The sequence below is a fragment of the Aulonocara sp. 'chitande type north' Nkhata Bay genome, linkage group LG3 (genome assembly GCF_057382095.1).
Source record: "Aulonocara sp. 'chitande type north' Nkhata Bay isolate Kocher_YH1m ecotype deep benthic linkage group LG3, A_spYH_male_GT1.1, whole genome shotgun sequence".
In the NCBI taxonomy this organism is placed as follows: domain Eukaryota; kingdom Metazoa; phylum Chordata; class Actinopteri; order Cichliformes; family Cichlidae; genus Aulonocara; species Aulonocara sp. 'chitande type north' Nkhata Bay.
Window position 1 is genome coordinate 53,443,572 of NC_141346.1, and position 17,456 is coordinate 53,461,027.

Consider the following 17,456-nt stretch of genomic DNA (forward strand, 5'->3'; position numbering starts at 1 on the left):
CGTTGTCTTACATTTCTCCTCTCTTGCTTGTTTTTCTTCCTTTCTGTCATAACAGAAGTTTCTTTTTTGCAGGGTCAAGTTGAACAGGAGGACCTTTTCTATTTTCTATTACTATTTTAATGCTTTTTGTTTCAAAGATGAACCAGGCGACCAATGATACATGTCATCTTCATGCCCCTGTCATGCAAAGGCAAAAGATACGAAAAACATGTGACAGATAACATTATAGTTAACATGCATGAAATCAAAGAAATCCAAAGATTTATGCAATGTTCTTATTAATGAACCAGGAGGAGAAGTGCTCTGCTTAGTATGTATGCACATAATTTACTCAGGTACACAAATGGAATGCACCACAATTTATCAAAGGTGACAATGCTCTTAAGACCTTTCTGAACAAATTACCTAACACATCTTTGCAAACCTTTAATGGTAGCTAATGGAAAACAAAAGAACACAGGTTTGTGTGTAATCTCTGTGACATACCGTGGGTCTGTGTATGCTAGAAAGCACAAAGGACATGCATCGACAGTGAACTCTCTGAATACTGGACCCTCTGGATGCAGCAAGTCATCAATTGGCAGGTGCAGATACCAGCAGCAAGATACAATCAATTTCACTTACACCTGCCGTGCTTACTTCTTCACATTTTTGGGAGGAATTGTAATTGGAATAAATGGCTTGTCAGAACTAATAATGGGCATTGTAAGCAGTCTGGATGCAAAAAAGCCTAGCCTGAATACATTAACACAAAGATGGTGCATCAGCTTCTTTATGTTTGTCTTCAAAAATATCTGTGAAAAGCAGTCAGTAGTATTAAGCCACTTCTAGACAGTGGAGAACTTCTTGTTGTACAAAAAGCATGACAGCAAAGTGATTCTTAATGTGGAATAAGTGCTGTTAAATTATAGGGAATTTTTTTTATGCTAACCACACTGCAATTTGAGTCGTATTGCAGTAATGTTCTTGGACATTTCAGTGCGGTAAGTTAGTCTGACATTTGTAAAGCTGATCTTTTATTAGCATATGCTGTACTTGCCTTAGGATAAAGGCAAAGGATCACACACTCAGAAACACACAGGCTCCATTTAGACACCCTGGCTCAGAAATGCACACATGTACGGACAAATGTGTAATCAGCAGAGCGAGACTAATGTAATGAGTTTGGAAAGCCAACACAAGTTTAAAAATTTACAGCATGAGCCAATCCACCTACCACCTACTGCACCATAATGATCATTAGGTAAATATGACATATGCCATACACATACGCACTTGCTACACTGACAGCATTATTGTCTGTCTGGAGGTTTGTATGGTATGCCTAGACATTCATGCCTCATTATGGGCATGAATGTCATGATCAGTTTTGGCTGTTAATGATTTCTTTGAGCTGGTCTTTTTCCCGTGTGGAATACGTACATTTTTCTTTTTTCCTAATCCACACATGATCAAAAGTATAAATACAGGCTAATTAGCTTTATGGGTGTATGGTAACCTCTGATTACAACTGTATACACTGTCTACTCCTGTTCATGACGCCCATCCAGAGCAGCACTGCAGCGCAACGGGCTCAAGCTGCGCACTGGCAAGTCGGCTGACTATGAGAATCTTTTCTTGATTGGAAAAAAAACATTGAGTTATAGTCAGTCAAGATAGCCTCATAACATATTTAATATATCTGGGTCTTGAAACTAGTAAGCATGTCTAGTGAACTAGATATTCTATGAGAACGTACATTGTTTTATTTCTATAACTTGGTGGAGAAATCTTGACACAAAACTTTTCAGATTTTTTTTTAAATACTGAGTAATAAATATCTAGTTTTCTTCTGTTATGTAAAGTTCTACACATCTTTAATGTATAAAAACTAACCACCCACATCATGTTCTCGAGGCAGTCTCTATTGACTGACAGTCCAGACTGAATCCCCAGTGGATCTTTGTAATTGACTTAACAGGCACTCCTAATGTTGAAGAGCTCTACGTTTACACTGGACACTTCCCATGAAGAGACACTTAAACAGAGATATCAGTGACACTGACCACCTCTGACCCAGCAGATCAATGACTGCGGACATGTTTCCGTGTAGAATACAGTGGCGTGTGGCATCAGATGTTCTTACAGTCCTATTCAGTGCATTCAATTTTGAAATTTAGTCAGAAATGACCAAAGTTTTTACCATAGTCTATCAACAGTTGGCCAATTTAAGCTCAAATAATGAAGTCAATAATTTTCTTTTATAAATTTTACTTACAGTTTAATAAGTTGGACTACAATCCCAATTCCAAAACAGCTGGGACACTGTGTAAAATGTACGTAAAACAGAATACAATGATTTGCAAATCTCATAAACACATATTTTATTCAAAAAAGAAAACTGAACGAAAAGAAACTAGAAAAAAAAACTATTAGAAAAAGGCACTGGGTCATTTTGAAGTTGAAGGCACTCACCTCAAAACATTTTTGGAAAAGTGCCATGGGTGTTCTTTATTGTAGTTTTGATGCCTCAAATGTTTTCAATTGATAAAAGGTCCTGAAGGCCAGTTCAGCACTCTACTACAGTGAAGCCATGTTGTTGTAATAGATGCAGTATGCGGTTTAGCATTTCATGCCTGAAATGCAGAAGGCCTTCCCTGAAAAAGACGTCATCCTGTAAATACGTTTATGGATGTAATAATTGTATACAAATATAAAACAGTTGTCTGAGTATATGAGGATTAAGGTGAATGTTATACTCATTTGATCCTACTCACCTAATACTACTTAAAATTCCCTGCACATAACACCACGTGTGTGATTACTATTAAATAAGAATTGTAGAGACTGGTTCATCAGCATGTGCACATTTGGTGACCTTTACATAAATTAAGTTATTTAAATTATATTATCTGTTCCTTAAATGCAACTGAAAATGTGAACAGTCACTTACACAATTGAAACCATTGTCTTCTGCTGCCTATTGAAGCTAACATGATATATTAAAATATAGCCACCAAGCTACCAAATACTAGCTAAGGTCATCGTACTGAACCAGTGGTGTTCAAAGTCTCATCCATTATGCGTCTACTGTTCTAACGTCTCTTGCAACGTCATGCATATCTACGTCTGCATCAACAAGCTCCAAAATAAGTAAAGCCTGTGAGCTCTTACAAGCCCGGCCGTCTCTCTGACTCTCCCTCTCCCTCTGCATGTGTATATTTGCTGTCTTTCTCCACAAAACCTATGAATTTGTCAGCTTTGTGCAGGATAAAATGAAGCAGACAGAATTAGGTGAGGTGATAGGGACTTGCTGCCAAGAGAGAGAAGAGAAAGGGGAGGGGTGGGGAGAAATGGGTATACTATATGCCTAACAAGCGATCACAGCTTCAGAGCTCCCCTTGGTGGTAACCGACAGTACTGCAAGCATCTGTGAAGCGAGGGTAGTCTAATCCTAGTGGTGTATATTTGACAGACAGGTGAGTGCACTCATCTTGACCTTTCATCAGTGCAAATCTCTAAACTCAATACACAAACATGCTCACTCATACATACACTATTCACTTACACTTTGGTTTAAACAACTAGCAAGGCATCCCTCCCCCTCCCTCTGCATGGTTGCTTACCATCCTGGATTTCTGGTGACAGTTCTCTCCTGTGGGATTCCAAACACACAGCAGAAAAAAAAGACAAAGATGGAAACACTCATGTCAAGGTGTCCTAGAAAATTATAAATATATCACACACAGCACCAAAAAAGAACTGAGAACTGAAAAAAATGGGTCAAATATTAAGTTTGCAATGCCACACTAGTTTAGGCCTCTCTCTCTCCTAATGCATCCAATTTTAAATAAAACCGCTCATTTCCACTGTACCATATGGTCAGTGAGCATTGATTTTCAGATCTTTTCAATTCCTTGTACGAGTTTCCCAGAAGCCCTGCAGACATAATAGGTGCTTGCCATTTACTTCTAAATGATTGTTTCTTTCTCCTCGCTCCTTACATTACCCAGAAAGTGGTGCAAACTGCCATCATGAAAGCTGCTCCAGTGTTCCCATTTCTGCTCAGAGGAGTCTGGAGGGATCCCAGAGGAAGCTTGGGTGACAGTACATATGATTCTCTGTCTTTTACTGGACACATACACTCCTGAAGTGGGAATCTGTCTTTTATTGGTCACTGAAGGAGAATGTAGTTCAGATTCGAAGCCTAAGAAAAAGTATGGAAATTAGAGTTACAATTGGCAAAACAGTCTGTGTGTTTTACAGAGCAACAGTAGAAAATCCAGGGCTTGTGATTGGCTATGTCTTTATTTGATTGCTTTTTTTATAGCACAGAAACAGGACAGGTTAACGCTGAACAGAAAGCTCCGACAGCTGTTTACTTGCATGAGCATTATCCCCATAGATTTAAAAGTTAAACAAAAAAAGCAGTGTCAAGCATCAGCTGTAAGTGTATGATGTCTGTTTTGTTCACGCATGATAAATGAAGGACAAAGGATTAAGTGGAAGCCCAGTGTATGCAAGCATGTAAGCATTTTTCCTTAGCAGGCCCCTGGCACTTGGTGGTAAGTGCATGTTTCCATCATCTACCACACATATGCACCCATTCTGTGATTTGTTAAGAAAACTATGATGCAGTTCCAGGGAATATGTTGGACGGGCATCGCTTAGTATACTTATTTTTATTGTTGGAGGGCAAACTTTCTGTGTTGACGATTACTTGAATGATCAAAATGGCCTACATACTGTAATGCTTAACAGGCATTTGGGTCCCACAGGCCATCAGAGGAAATATGAGACACATGCTGACAGAAGGAAGGAAATAAACACTTGTATTGCTGTATTTTTTGCTTGTGGGAGAGTGAAAGAGCAGTTTTGTGCACAACAGAGAGTGGGGAATGAAGTGCAGCGATGGCCGGGGGGGGGCACAAAAGGGGGAGACAATGGTTTGTTCTGTAGTACAAACACAAGAACAGAGGAAAGCGTTCTTTTAATTCCCCAATGTGACTTTACAATCAAAAGATTCAACATCCATTGAGTCCCAGAACTGGGTCTGTATCTTATCCAGCGCCTAGAGAGAGCGGGAGACCTTTGAACTCAATATCTCGTTTTTTTTGCTATCCCATTTTCCTTATTGTGTCACTGTCACCCTTTCCTCCCTTTTCCTCTCTCACCTTCGACATCATCTGTCCTATTCTCTTTAGCTAGGACAGAATATGACTCTCCCTTTCCGTCAGCCTTGATGTTCAAGTTTCCCATCCGTGCACCTCACCATATAACTGCAACAAAGCAGCTATAGAATTAATGAAGGGATCAAACAATTTTTTATGTTCTAGTGCTTAGTGTATAGGTCTGATGTTCAACGGCTGACCCAGAGTTCATCTTGAGCTGAAGGGCTTTGATCTGTACGAGGGTCGAGTTAAGCAAAGGTCATGTTGAATTCCAATCTTTCACACATACAGTACAGCAGGCGTTGTGCACTGCTTCACATCCTTCAGAATGCAATGAAACGACTGGGCAGATTTCTTTCCTTTTTTAAAAAAAAGTGCTATATGAAGTGCTATCTTTGAATTTAAAAAAAAGTTATAGTTAGCTTAGAAACAATGGAATCACAGCTATTATCAAATGAGAGAAAATGCAATTATAATTATTTTTCAAGGGGATTTAGTTACAAAATGTAGCCCCAAAGCCACTATGTGCAGCAGCAAACCCTTTGGGTTCTTACCAGAAACAAAGAAACAATTAAGTAACCTCAAATAAGGCACAAATCAAGGAAAACTTAGCATTGTCTTTCCAGCAGAAAGAGAGAATACACTGCCATAGTATGGAAGGTACAAACAAGCTCGCTGCTAAATGCAGCCTCTCTGAGCCTTTTTACAACAATTCCGATAATATACTGGAGATAGCCACGCTCCACAGGGGGAAGGAGTGTACCTAGATGCAGGAGGATCAAAACACAGTACTCACTAGTGCCACAAACAAACACGTGCACAGACAAACCCCATGAAACCCTGAACTTCGGCAATTTTGCATGCAAGTCCTCCGTAACGGATAGACACCGGTGCTAGCTGCATGCGTTCACATTATGCGCACAGCTCACATTATGTTTACACACATCCTTTCACTCTACCTAAGAAAGGTTTTAAATTCCAAAAGAAACAGTCGCAGTTGAATTGCTCAAAATGACTGAAAATCCCAAAGCTTCTTTGTCATTGTTTTTTGTGTTGAAAGCATTACTTCTTCTGAAATGTGGTATTGCTAAATGTACTGTAGCATACCAAAGCCATGCACTCATTTAAATGTAATGCCTGTTACTGTGACATTACAGTATGTATATATATATATATATATATATATATATATATATACACCAAGCAAAGGTGTACTCTCAGTGGCAAGGGAACAATAAGAGAACAGCACCACCAAGGCTGGAGACGGAGCAATACTGGAAGAGCATATGGGAGAAGGATGCAACCCATAACGGCAATGCTCAGTGGCTAGAGGATCTGAGGGCAGACCACAGCGACCTCCCTGAACAGGGTCCAGTAACCATCACAGTGGCAGATATCCAAGAAAGGGTCTCCAGTATGAAGAGTTGGACAGCACCAGGGCCCGACATGGTTCACGCCTACTGGCTGAAGAAGCTGACTGCACTCCACGAGCGTCTGGCAGCACAAATGAACCAGCTGCTAGTTAACGAAAGACACCCGGAATGGCTAACTGAAGGCCGGACGGTCCTGATCCCCAAGGACCCCAAGAAGGGACCGGTCCCCTCCAACTACCGACCAATAACCTGCCTCAGTACTACATGGAAGCTCCTGTCAGGCATCATATCGGCTAAGATGAACAGGCACATGGGTCAATACATGAGCGGGACACAGAAAGGAATTGGCAAGAATACCAGAGGTGCAAAACACCAGCTACTGGTAGACAGAACAATCAGCCGAGACTGCAAGACCAGACTGACCAACCTGTGCACTGCCTGGATTGATTACAAGAAGGCCTATGACTCAATGCCCCACAGCTGGATACTGGAATGCCTAGAATTGTACAAGATCAATGGGACCCTAAGAGCCTTCATCAGGAACTCAATGGGGATGTGGCGTACAACACTAGAGGCCAACTCCAAGCCCATAGCACAAGTTACCATCAAGTGCGGGATCTACCAAGGAGATGCTCTGTCCCCACTGCTGTTCTGCATAGGCCTGAACCCCCTCAGTGAGATCATTAACAAGACTGGCTACGGATACCGACTACGGAACGGAGCAGTTGTCAGCCACCTCCTGTACATGGATGACATCAAGCTGTATGCCAAGAGTGAACGAGACATCGATTCACTGATCCACACTACCAGGCTATACAGCAATGACATTGGAATGTCGTTCGGACTGGAGAAGTGTAGTCGGATGGTAACAAAGAGAGGGAAGGTAGTCAGAACTGAGGGGATTGAACTACCAGAAGGCAACATTGCAGACATAGAGGACAGTTACAAGTACCTGGGGATCCCACAGGCGAATGGGAACCATGAAGAGGCCGCTAGAAAAGCTGCAACCACCAAGTACCTGCAGAGGGTCAGGCAAGTCCTGAGGAGTCAGCTGAATGGTAAGAACAAGATCCGGGCCATCAACACATACGCCCTGCCCGTGATCAGGTACCCTGCTGGGGTAATAAGCTGGCCAAAGGAGGAGATAGAAGCCACTGACATAAAGACAAGAAAGCTCCTGACCATGCATGGAGGGTTTCACCCCAAGTCCAGCACCCTGAGGCTGTACGCTAAGCGGAAGGAAGGGGGCCGGGGACTGGTGAGTGTCAGCACCACAGTCCAGGATGAGACAAGGAACATCCAAGAATACATTGGGAAGATGGCCCCAACTGACCGAGTGCTCAGTGAATACCTCAGGCAGCAGAAACCCAAGAAAGAGGAGGGAGACGAGGAACCATCATGGAAGGACAGGCCCCTGCACGGTATGTACCACCGGCAGATAGAGGAGGTGGCTGATATCCAGAAATCCTACCAGTGGCTGGACAAAGCTGGACTGAAAGACAGCACAGAGGCACTAATCATGGCAGCACAAGAACAAGCTCTGAGTACAAGATCCATAGAGGCTGGGGTCTATCACACCAGGCAAGACCCCAGGTGCAGGCTGTGTAAAGATGCCCCAGAGACTATCCAGCACATAACAGCAGGGTGCAAGATGCTAGCAGGCAAGGCATACATGGAACGCCATAACCAAGTGGCCGGCATAGTGTACAGGAACATCTGTGCCGAGTATAACCTAGAAGTCCCGAGGTCAAAATGGGAGATGCCCCCAAGGGTGGTGGAGAATGACCGAGCTAAGATCCTGTGGGACTTCCAGATACAGACGGACAAAATGGTGGTGGCTAACCAACCGGACATAGTGGTGGTAGACAAACAGAAGAAGACGGCCGTAGTGATCGATGTAGCGGTTCCCAATGACAGCAATATCAGGAAGAAGGAACACGAGAAGCTGGAGAAATACCAAGGGCTCAGAGAAGAGCTCGAGAGGATGTGGAGGGTGAAGGTAACGGTGGTCCCCGTGGTAATCGGAGCACTAGGTGCGGTGACTCCCAAGCTAGGCGAGTGGCTCCAGCAGATCCCGGGAAAAACATCGGAGATCTCTGTCCAGAAGAGCGCAGTCCTGGGAACAGCTAAGATACTGCGCAGGACCCTCAAGCTCCCAGGCCTCTGGTAGAGGACCCGAGCTTGAAGGATAAACCGCCCGCAGGGGCGTGCTGGGTGTTTATATATATATATATACACTCTAGAAAGAGAGGTCAAAATGCTGTCCCTCTCCCTTTAATCAAATCTAGATGCTAGTACACTCCCCCCATTACCTGCTCTTTGTATATCTGTCTCAGGCTTGTTAAGAGTGTTTTTTAGCCTTTTCTGTAAGGCATGATCACCTGCAATAATCTTCCCTTTTCTTCATCCTCCATCCGTCCAGCCCTCATCCACCCTCCCCTCTCATCCAACCTTCCTCAGCCAGAATTCCTAAGAGAGGGCCAATCAATTTCTCTCCTGCTCATCTTGCCCACCCTCTCTCTCTCATTTTCACTCTATCTCTCGGTTCCATTCTTTCCAGCAATTTGTCACTTAGCAACGGTGTCTGCCATGCTGTTGGGTAGTGAATCATCCCTGGCTGCAGTCCTGCATTAACCCCTTTCCTTCAGCTTAGTCCTGCCATTAAATGCTGTGATATTATTGATAAACAAGTGGTTGAAAGGTTTGGGAAACATAATGCCTTCATCCCGTGCGTGTAAGTGCAATAAGAAAAAAGAAAATGTTGCATGACAGTAGCAAATTAACTTAATGATTGACAGGTTTCTGATTGGTTCCTGATGCAACTGGAACTCTGGGCGTCCATGCTATTGCCAGCTATCTCAATAATGTCAACATATTTTAGCAAAATGAATCATCGAAGCTCTTCTAGCTAAATCAAAAATGCTATTTAGAGTGTTCGTCTATGCCAACACACACAGCACGCACTTTTATGGTGATGATAGAAATTGCTTTTCAAGACAAGCATGGGTAGTGGATTTGTTTGATGTACAAAATGGCACACTAACACCCCTGTAATCCGCTCTCCATTTTCTGCCAATGACATTTTAAGTATTTCTAATGTGTTCCAGCCATGCTGAGAAGATATGGGGGTACCGTCATCATGTGCATGTAGGAGGATGTGCATTTAGGATTTTTTTTTTTTTTTTTAAATATCGTTGTTACTTCTTTTTTTCTCCACTGTGTCGCTTTCCCTATGCTGGTTGACACCTCAAGCACAGGTCCTATCTATGCATTTCCTAAATGACAAGCACTTCATGTTAAAACATCAGCTCAGCTGTTTGATACCAATGGGGAGGGGGGGGGGGTTAGTGCATTTCAGAGGGGAAGAAAACTCATTTGCATCACATCTCCACTGCATTAGCATATGAGCCTGCATTTCCACACACTCTCAGTCATCAGCCTCATTTGTCACTACCTGCTCCAGCACTTTAATGTTTATTCATCCCTCTGCCTCGGAGACCTATAATCAGAAAACAGATCTATGCACCATTAGCACATTCAAACAGGTGGAAACAGGTAATAAAACACTGGTGAGACAGAAACAGGTAAGAGATTGAAACAGAGATTATGGTGAAACACAGGATAAGTCATGAACAAAGGAAGTGAAATAGGAGAGAGGGGCTTGTAGGAAACAATAAAACACTGGTAGTGAACATATTTGAATGACACAAAATGGGTCTGTATGGAAAACCGAGATGTGAGCATCCAAATGCATCCATATTAGGACAATGCATTGTTTTAATGCAATTAAACTTCCCATTAATGGAAGTTTTTCCTACCCACTGTCACCAAATGCTCGCTCACAGAGGGTCATTGATTGTTGGGGTTTCCTCTGTAGTCTTTAGCTTACATTGTAAAATGTGTTGCTGTGATTTGGCACTACGTACATAAAATACAATTGAACTGAATTTTAATTAGATTTTATCTGCTCTGGATTTAGCTGTCAGCTTTTAATAACATACAGTCTAATCCTGTCACAGTCTGTCGTACAGTTATTGGTGAAGAAACTGGCGTCTTTATTACGGCTTGTGTCCAGGTTGTCAACACCATGCTACTTTTTATAATTCAGTATTTGTGCAGAATCCTCACTCTGAAATGACACCCTTTCACTTGAATCCTCAGGGACAAACAGCAGAGCCTCACACCTTTACAGCTGATGTCCTTTGTTGCAATTTGTTTTTTCTCCGTTCAGTTTCATTCTCCAAAGTCCCTTTTCTCATTTCATTATGCGCTCGGTTCTCTCCAGCCTAGCTGCAACATTTTATTCTTATGAAGGGTGCTCAGAAGTGCATACGAAATATAAACAATTATGAACAGCTTGAGCTACTCTCTCTAAAACATGCATATTCATGTTCAGCTGCTATAGCAGCGCGCTCACAAACTGGATCAAAACGCATTTTAAGAGTCAGAGGGAGAAATAAATGTAAACTATTCATTTCATCTTTTATTATAAATTCTTAAATTGCAATGCTTTGTTTAGTTAGTTGAGCCATCTGTCTAAAAAAAAAGAATGTGAGCATTTTCTTAGACTGAGTGGCATTTCGAGAACTGTGCCTGGCGACAACTGTGGCACAAACTTGGAGAAGAAAAGCATCCTCAGAATATTCCAATGAAACTTCAATTAGTGTTTTTGTTTTATGGAATGGATGTTCGAAGAAACATTGTAAAGTACATCTTTAAAAAACATGTGATTTTGAAACTGGAAGATTTTAAATTCTCAGCCATCACACTTGTGGATTGACCTTGAACTTTGCCTCTTTTGATGAGAATGTGATCTGAAAAGAAAGAAGAAAGACGGCGATGGGAAAAGAGAGAATTATGACCATTTACACCATGTCTGTGTTGCTCTGCTGCAATTTTCACGCACTTATACTTTCCTACACCCACATAGCTATGCAGAAGCACACACCCTCCTGCTGTTTGTTTGCAGACTTTTCTCTGCTGTAATTGGAGTGACATTTATATTTGCACCTGAAGCCTGTCTGCCAGTTTCCATTACTTGGAGCCAGACTTGGAGAGATGGAGACTTGACTGAATGCCACATGATTGGAATGAATGCAGAACCAAATGTACCTGAAAGAGCTATTTTGTATCGAAGCTCAGCTGCACGCCGTATGACAGGGTCACCTGCAGTGTCTGTGTTAGTGACGACAGCCCGATACACCACACGCGCACAAACAGCCAACTGGGCACAAAGGTGTATATAAATGCATGCGCACAGTCATGGCTGCACCCCCCCAAAAAAAATCCATGTGTCACTAGCCACTAATTCAGGCTTCAAATTCTAAGACAAACAGCACCTATTTCGACCATTGCAATATTATTGTTATTCAGTATTTTGAAAGGCTTGAATTGGAAATTTGTGCGAGAACGGTCATCAGTCTTAGAACTTTCTCAGTTACAGTGATAAATCTATCTGGCCTGGGAATCTTGGCTCCACGGCGCTATCCATTGATCATTTGCAGAGCTTTGTCATTAAATATTTATTCAGCTTATTCGCTGGTGGCCACAGTTCAGTAGTGGCCAGCATGATGAGTGTGTAAAAGATCAGCAACCAACAAAGCATCATTTTACATCTCAGCTAACTCTGGCTGGCATCCTGTTGGTTTTCTCCACACAGTGACAGAGACATGTCGACTGTTTCACCTGTAAAGTGCACCGCTACAAAGCACAGACAGTAGGTACCATGTTTATATTAACACAAGCTCATTTCTAGACCTTTCGTACTTCGGTATCAGATTTAGTACATGATTCGTCAATTCGGGGGCCCTTTGAGACAGATGCAACACAAAGTTGTTTGTCTGGGCCTGTGGTTGTTTACATGAGTGGGAGATTTATGCTCCATCAGCACATATCAGCATTCACAGTCTTTGTTTTCCCAGATGGGTCAATTACAGAGAGGGCAATGGACTGTCACAGCAGGAGCTCCAGGCATGCTGGGTTTGAAAGTTTAATAGGATGGGTAGATGAGGAAATACACTGTAAGAGAGTCAAATTTGCATTATATAGTCTTGCATTATAGTTTTCCAAAATCCCTTGTCGACTTTAATATTTGGCAATCCGAACAGCTCAGGTATTTCTGTAACGCTATCATCACCACTGCCACTAGCGCCGACAGCCTTCTCGTATAGCAGTGTTGCAAACATTTCTAAAATGTCTCAACGCGCAACAAAGTGGGAAAATCAAGACAGAGAACCTAAAAACCAACTGGTTTCCATACCATTCTGTCTGCCACATGAGAGCAAAAGTAGAACAAAAGTTTAATTTTCTGCACGATTGATCTTGACTGTGGAACGCTAGTTTAGCAGTACTTAAGGTTGTCAAGCCTGCTGTAAAAAGTCTATACAATGGTTTTGCCTCTACACATCGACTTTCACGCTTGACTTCTAGTCTGGTAGTGTATTAATTTTGTGCTTTCCATTTATTATTATTTTTAAATCATATCACCACTCTAAATCCCGGTGTAGACTTTCTTTTGCTCAATGGTTGAGTAAACCAAAGCAAAAAAACCCCCGAAAGGTTGTAGTAGCATGCTAAGCTTTATCAGACCACCTCAGTCATAATCTATAATCCATGACTGAGCATGGGTTGACCATGTTGGCCTAAAGTGGGCATATTATAAACCATTTTTGTCACAAATATCACAATTTATGTTTTAATTTTTAGCCCAGAAAACCACACATATGTTCAATGTACAATTCATTTACACCCATTGTGTTAGTTCTGTTCCTAACTGTGACTTTTAATGGCATTGAGTATAAGTCTGTGAACTGCTACTGTGAGTGATAGGGAGGAGCAAGGAATGGGACCACATGCAGATGACTGCAAGGAAATAAGTTAATGTGGATAAAAATGTTATTTCTACATTTTTTTGAAAAAAAAGTTCACATGTCATTTCCTTGTTCTTAATTTATATGTATATAGAGAGTGTCAAAAAGGACGTTGCAGTTCTAAAATATAGATTTTTTTTTCCATTTGTTTCCACAGTTTCTGATTGTCCCAGTATTAAAGTTTTACCTACCACCCTTTTAAGATTCAAGAGGAAAAACCTGCGCATACAGATCTGTTCACGAGACTGGGCTGTTCATACTGGTTTTGAATTCACCATCACCTGCAAACCTTAACGCAGTTGATGATCTACAGGGAAAAGAAGAGAAAGGCGGAGAGCCTGTCTTGCACTGGCAGTGACCTATGTATCGTACAGCGGTGGTTTGCAGCCACATTGTTGTTGTCATGGTTTCGTTCACGGTGGTGGAAGACTGGAGTGTGAGAGTGACAGATGGTGTTGCAGCACCTGCAGTGATGTGGATGTTGTAAGGGTCTATTGTGGTGAAGAGAGAGCTGAGTGAAGATAAAGTTGTCATTTTACTGGTACAGTAACACAAAGATGTGGTGGTGGTAGTGTGATGGTGGGGGGCTGCTTTGCTGCTTCAGAACCTGGGCAACCTGCTTTGATTTGTGGAACCATGAATTATGCTACCTACCAGAAAACTGGTGACCAAGTCTTGAAGAAGCCTAGTCTGATTAAATCTGGATTAAAACCCCTCCAATGTGCCTGATTTAAAGCAATTCTGCAAAGAAGAGTGAGACAAATTTACTCCAGTTCTTGTTGGCAGGGACGGCACGACCAGGTAATCAGTTTAGAGGACAATACTTTTTCGCATATGGCAGGTAGGTTTTTCCCCCTCGTGTGACAAAGTGTGACGAATATGCAAGAAGAAAAGAAATCAGGAAGTGGGCAAATAATTTTTTACATTATGGTAGATTTACATTCCTGCCCTCAGGAAAAAAACATTTTCGTATGCAAAAAAGAAAAGAAGAGAGGCAAAAAATATCTAATTTAGTGTATGCATCATTTACAGACCTATACTCAGCTGTTAAAATTGTGTTTTGTCTACAAGTTGAGGTCCTTGTATTTCAGCATCTAGCCAGCGCTAATGAAAAGGAGCGAGCATAAAGCGGGGAACATAGTATGGCAATTTCAATTGCAGTGTTTCTCTCAGCTCAACAGGTTTTAACAAACACAGAAATAATATGTGCAGTTTGTTACACAGTGTGTCTGCTAGCTAAACATGATGTATTTCCCAGGGAGAGAAAACAGTACGAGATAACTCTACTCAGGATTAAGATGTTGGAAAAATGGGGCAGAAGAGGAAAAGAAAGATTATTTTAACAGCTAAGGGCTGCTCCGTGGCATCTGATAAACTGGAAATGTAAAGCTAACATGTGTTATTCAAAGGCTGCATGAAAACACTGGGCAGGTTAGCTTGCCAAGTATGTTTTTTGTTTAACTAGTAAAGCTCAGAGCAGCACAGGCACACAAAGAAAACCTACTAGAGCGCTTAAGAAAAAAATGATCGTTGAGTAGTGAAGAAAACGGAACCACAACTACAAAACAGTTTTACTCCCGTGTACTAATATTACTTTATAATTATGTTAATGTCGCACGTTCAGTTAGCTCTGGACAAAAATATCTGACAAGCTGAAAAAGCTTCCTTTTACTTTTCTTACTTTGAATGCATGTCAGACTTGTATTTTTTCACTTTGAATTGATTAAACTTTAAATGTTAATTAAACTTTTAACATGTTTTTTTTTTAAACAAGTGCTCTCATATTAGTAGGGTCCAGTTAAAATGGGCTAAATGTGTACCTACGATGCTTCCTAAAAGCCTCCTGGGTTAGCAGGAGGAAACCTCAGGGTAAACCCAGGATATGTTAGAGAGATTATGTATCTCAGATGGCTTGTAAATACCTCATCATCCTAGTGGAAGAGCTAGACGTGATTGCTGGAGAGAGGAAGGTCTGGGCATCTCCCTTTAAGCTGCTGCCCTGCTGACGTTCGCCCTGACAAGGGGGTAAAAACATATGTGGATAGTGTTTTATGTATGTTAAAAAAAAGCAAACAAAATAATGAAGTGAATTTTATTATACATGTCCCTTTAAAACCTTTACCTAGACCTACTCAGGAAAACTACTCTTCATAAAGCATTCCACCACCTATATTTAACCGTTTTCTATTATTTTCAAGGTCATCTGATTTTTGTGAAGGACAGACTTTTCACAACCATTCCAGGGCTGTCGAAGAACTGATAGTTCCAACAGATAAGTTAAGCATTCAAACATCAAGTACATGGGAGGGATTTAAAGCTGGCAAATGCTATCTTTTGCATTTAATAAGTTCTAATTCCTTTTCTCTTGCTGCATCACAGGTCATCTGTTTTGAAAGCTTAAGTCGTTGTCACCAAGTAAATAAACCTCTGTCAGGTCCATTTTTTAAAGCCTCCTATCATATCTATAATGTTTAGTAAGTTCAGTGACAGTGTTCAGAGAGTTCATTGTGGTGCTTATATGCAAATTTACACCCACCACTGAATATTCCTTTGCCTAATTAATGGATTAAGAGAAGTCATTAGACACAGTGGGTGACTGGTGACAGCACTTTATTGTGACCCCAGATCAAAGAGTGGGTGTGCTTGAAGCTTCAGTTTGGCCAGTTACCCTCATGGGAAAGACCTTCGTCATGGTCACCACTTACATTCAGCTCCCACACAGATAGCATGAATACACAGTAATCTATCCCACACACAGACACACTTGTATCATCTACAGCACTGCTGTAGATGATACAAGGCTCACATACAAACGATGGTTGAAATTTCCATTATTTTTAATTTCTCGTCAGCATTACTTGGAGCTTTTTTTTAATATATAGTTCTTTTAATTTGACATTTTGCTTCTGGCAAGTTAATTACTCTGTGTAAAATCTGATGACCTAACTGGGATTTAAGGAGAGAAACTCCTTTTACCAGTGTGTGTGTCAGCTGCGATCCTTCACAGTAGTTAAAATGTTAAAATCAATATGCAATATGTCCACTCTGTTCGGAGGAAAAATTCCAGAACACCATTTACCTTTTTGAAGTGTTAATGCTCCACTTGCATGGTTGAGTCTTAATGCTTTATGCACGGTGTGAGAAACTGAATTTTCTGTTAATGTACAACATGAAATTAAAGCCTCAAATAATGCAAAATTTTCATAAGATCAATGACGTGACATTTAAAGACAGAAGGACACTGAATGTACAGAAAGGACTAACGCGTCATTCCATGCTCACTATTTCATTTTTTAGGGACTGCGAGCTTTCCTCTTTACAGTGGAAATGATTCAAATGACTAAACGAACATCTATCTTTTTTAGGTTGTTGCAGACACCAGAACCACAGCTACCTTTCTGTCCTTCTTTCTCTTCCTCTCTATCCTTCAGCCTTTCTCACTCTTTTAAGTATATCCTGAATTAATTCCATTTTCCTAAATGCTTATACTGTATTTTTTTCCCATAATTGAAGATTTTTTTTTATTTTACAATGGAGTAATTTCTTTTTTGTCTTCCCCTGCATACATCACAGCAGCCCTAAATGACTACTTGTGGGAATTTTGCTTATAACAGATAATTGCACCTTTTCAAGTCATCAAAAACGACACCCTACCAACAGAAAGCCCACTGAACAGATTAGTCTGCCAGAGTGAATACTAATACTGATGTACTTTTCCCTCATTCCCTCCCGCTTTCAAAATAAACCTCCCCATCAAAACTGCCCAAATCCCCTCTGTGGAAGTTGATTTGCTAACTCTTGTCTCTCTTACTAACATGGTTCAGAATTCTTCCAATTTGATTACTTTCGTGGGTGAATTTTCTTTTCCCTTACCTTTTATGATTTCAACAACTAACACTGTGTCATTCACGGAATGTAAACCATCTGTTGTTTTCTCTAATTAACTTGCGACTTACATACTAACAAATGTACTGTTATCCTTTTATACCTTTTATTTTTTAATGAATTTTATTTTGAAAATGACCCTTAAAAACGAAATAGTTGCTTACAGTTGCTTTCTTTAT

General features: G+C 41.0%; 1 protein-coding gene across 6 annotated transcripts in view; it reads left to right on the forward strand.

The window, feature by feature from the left end:
* The window catches only part of nrxn2b (neurexin 2b), a 719,066-nt gene that overhangs the window by 325,060 nt on the left and 376,550 nt on the right, over window positions 1-17,456 (forward strand). The gene's annotated exons all lie outside the window — the stretch shown is intronic.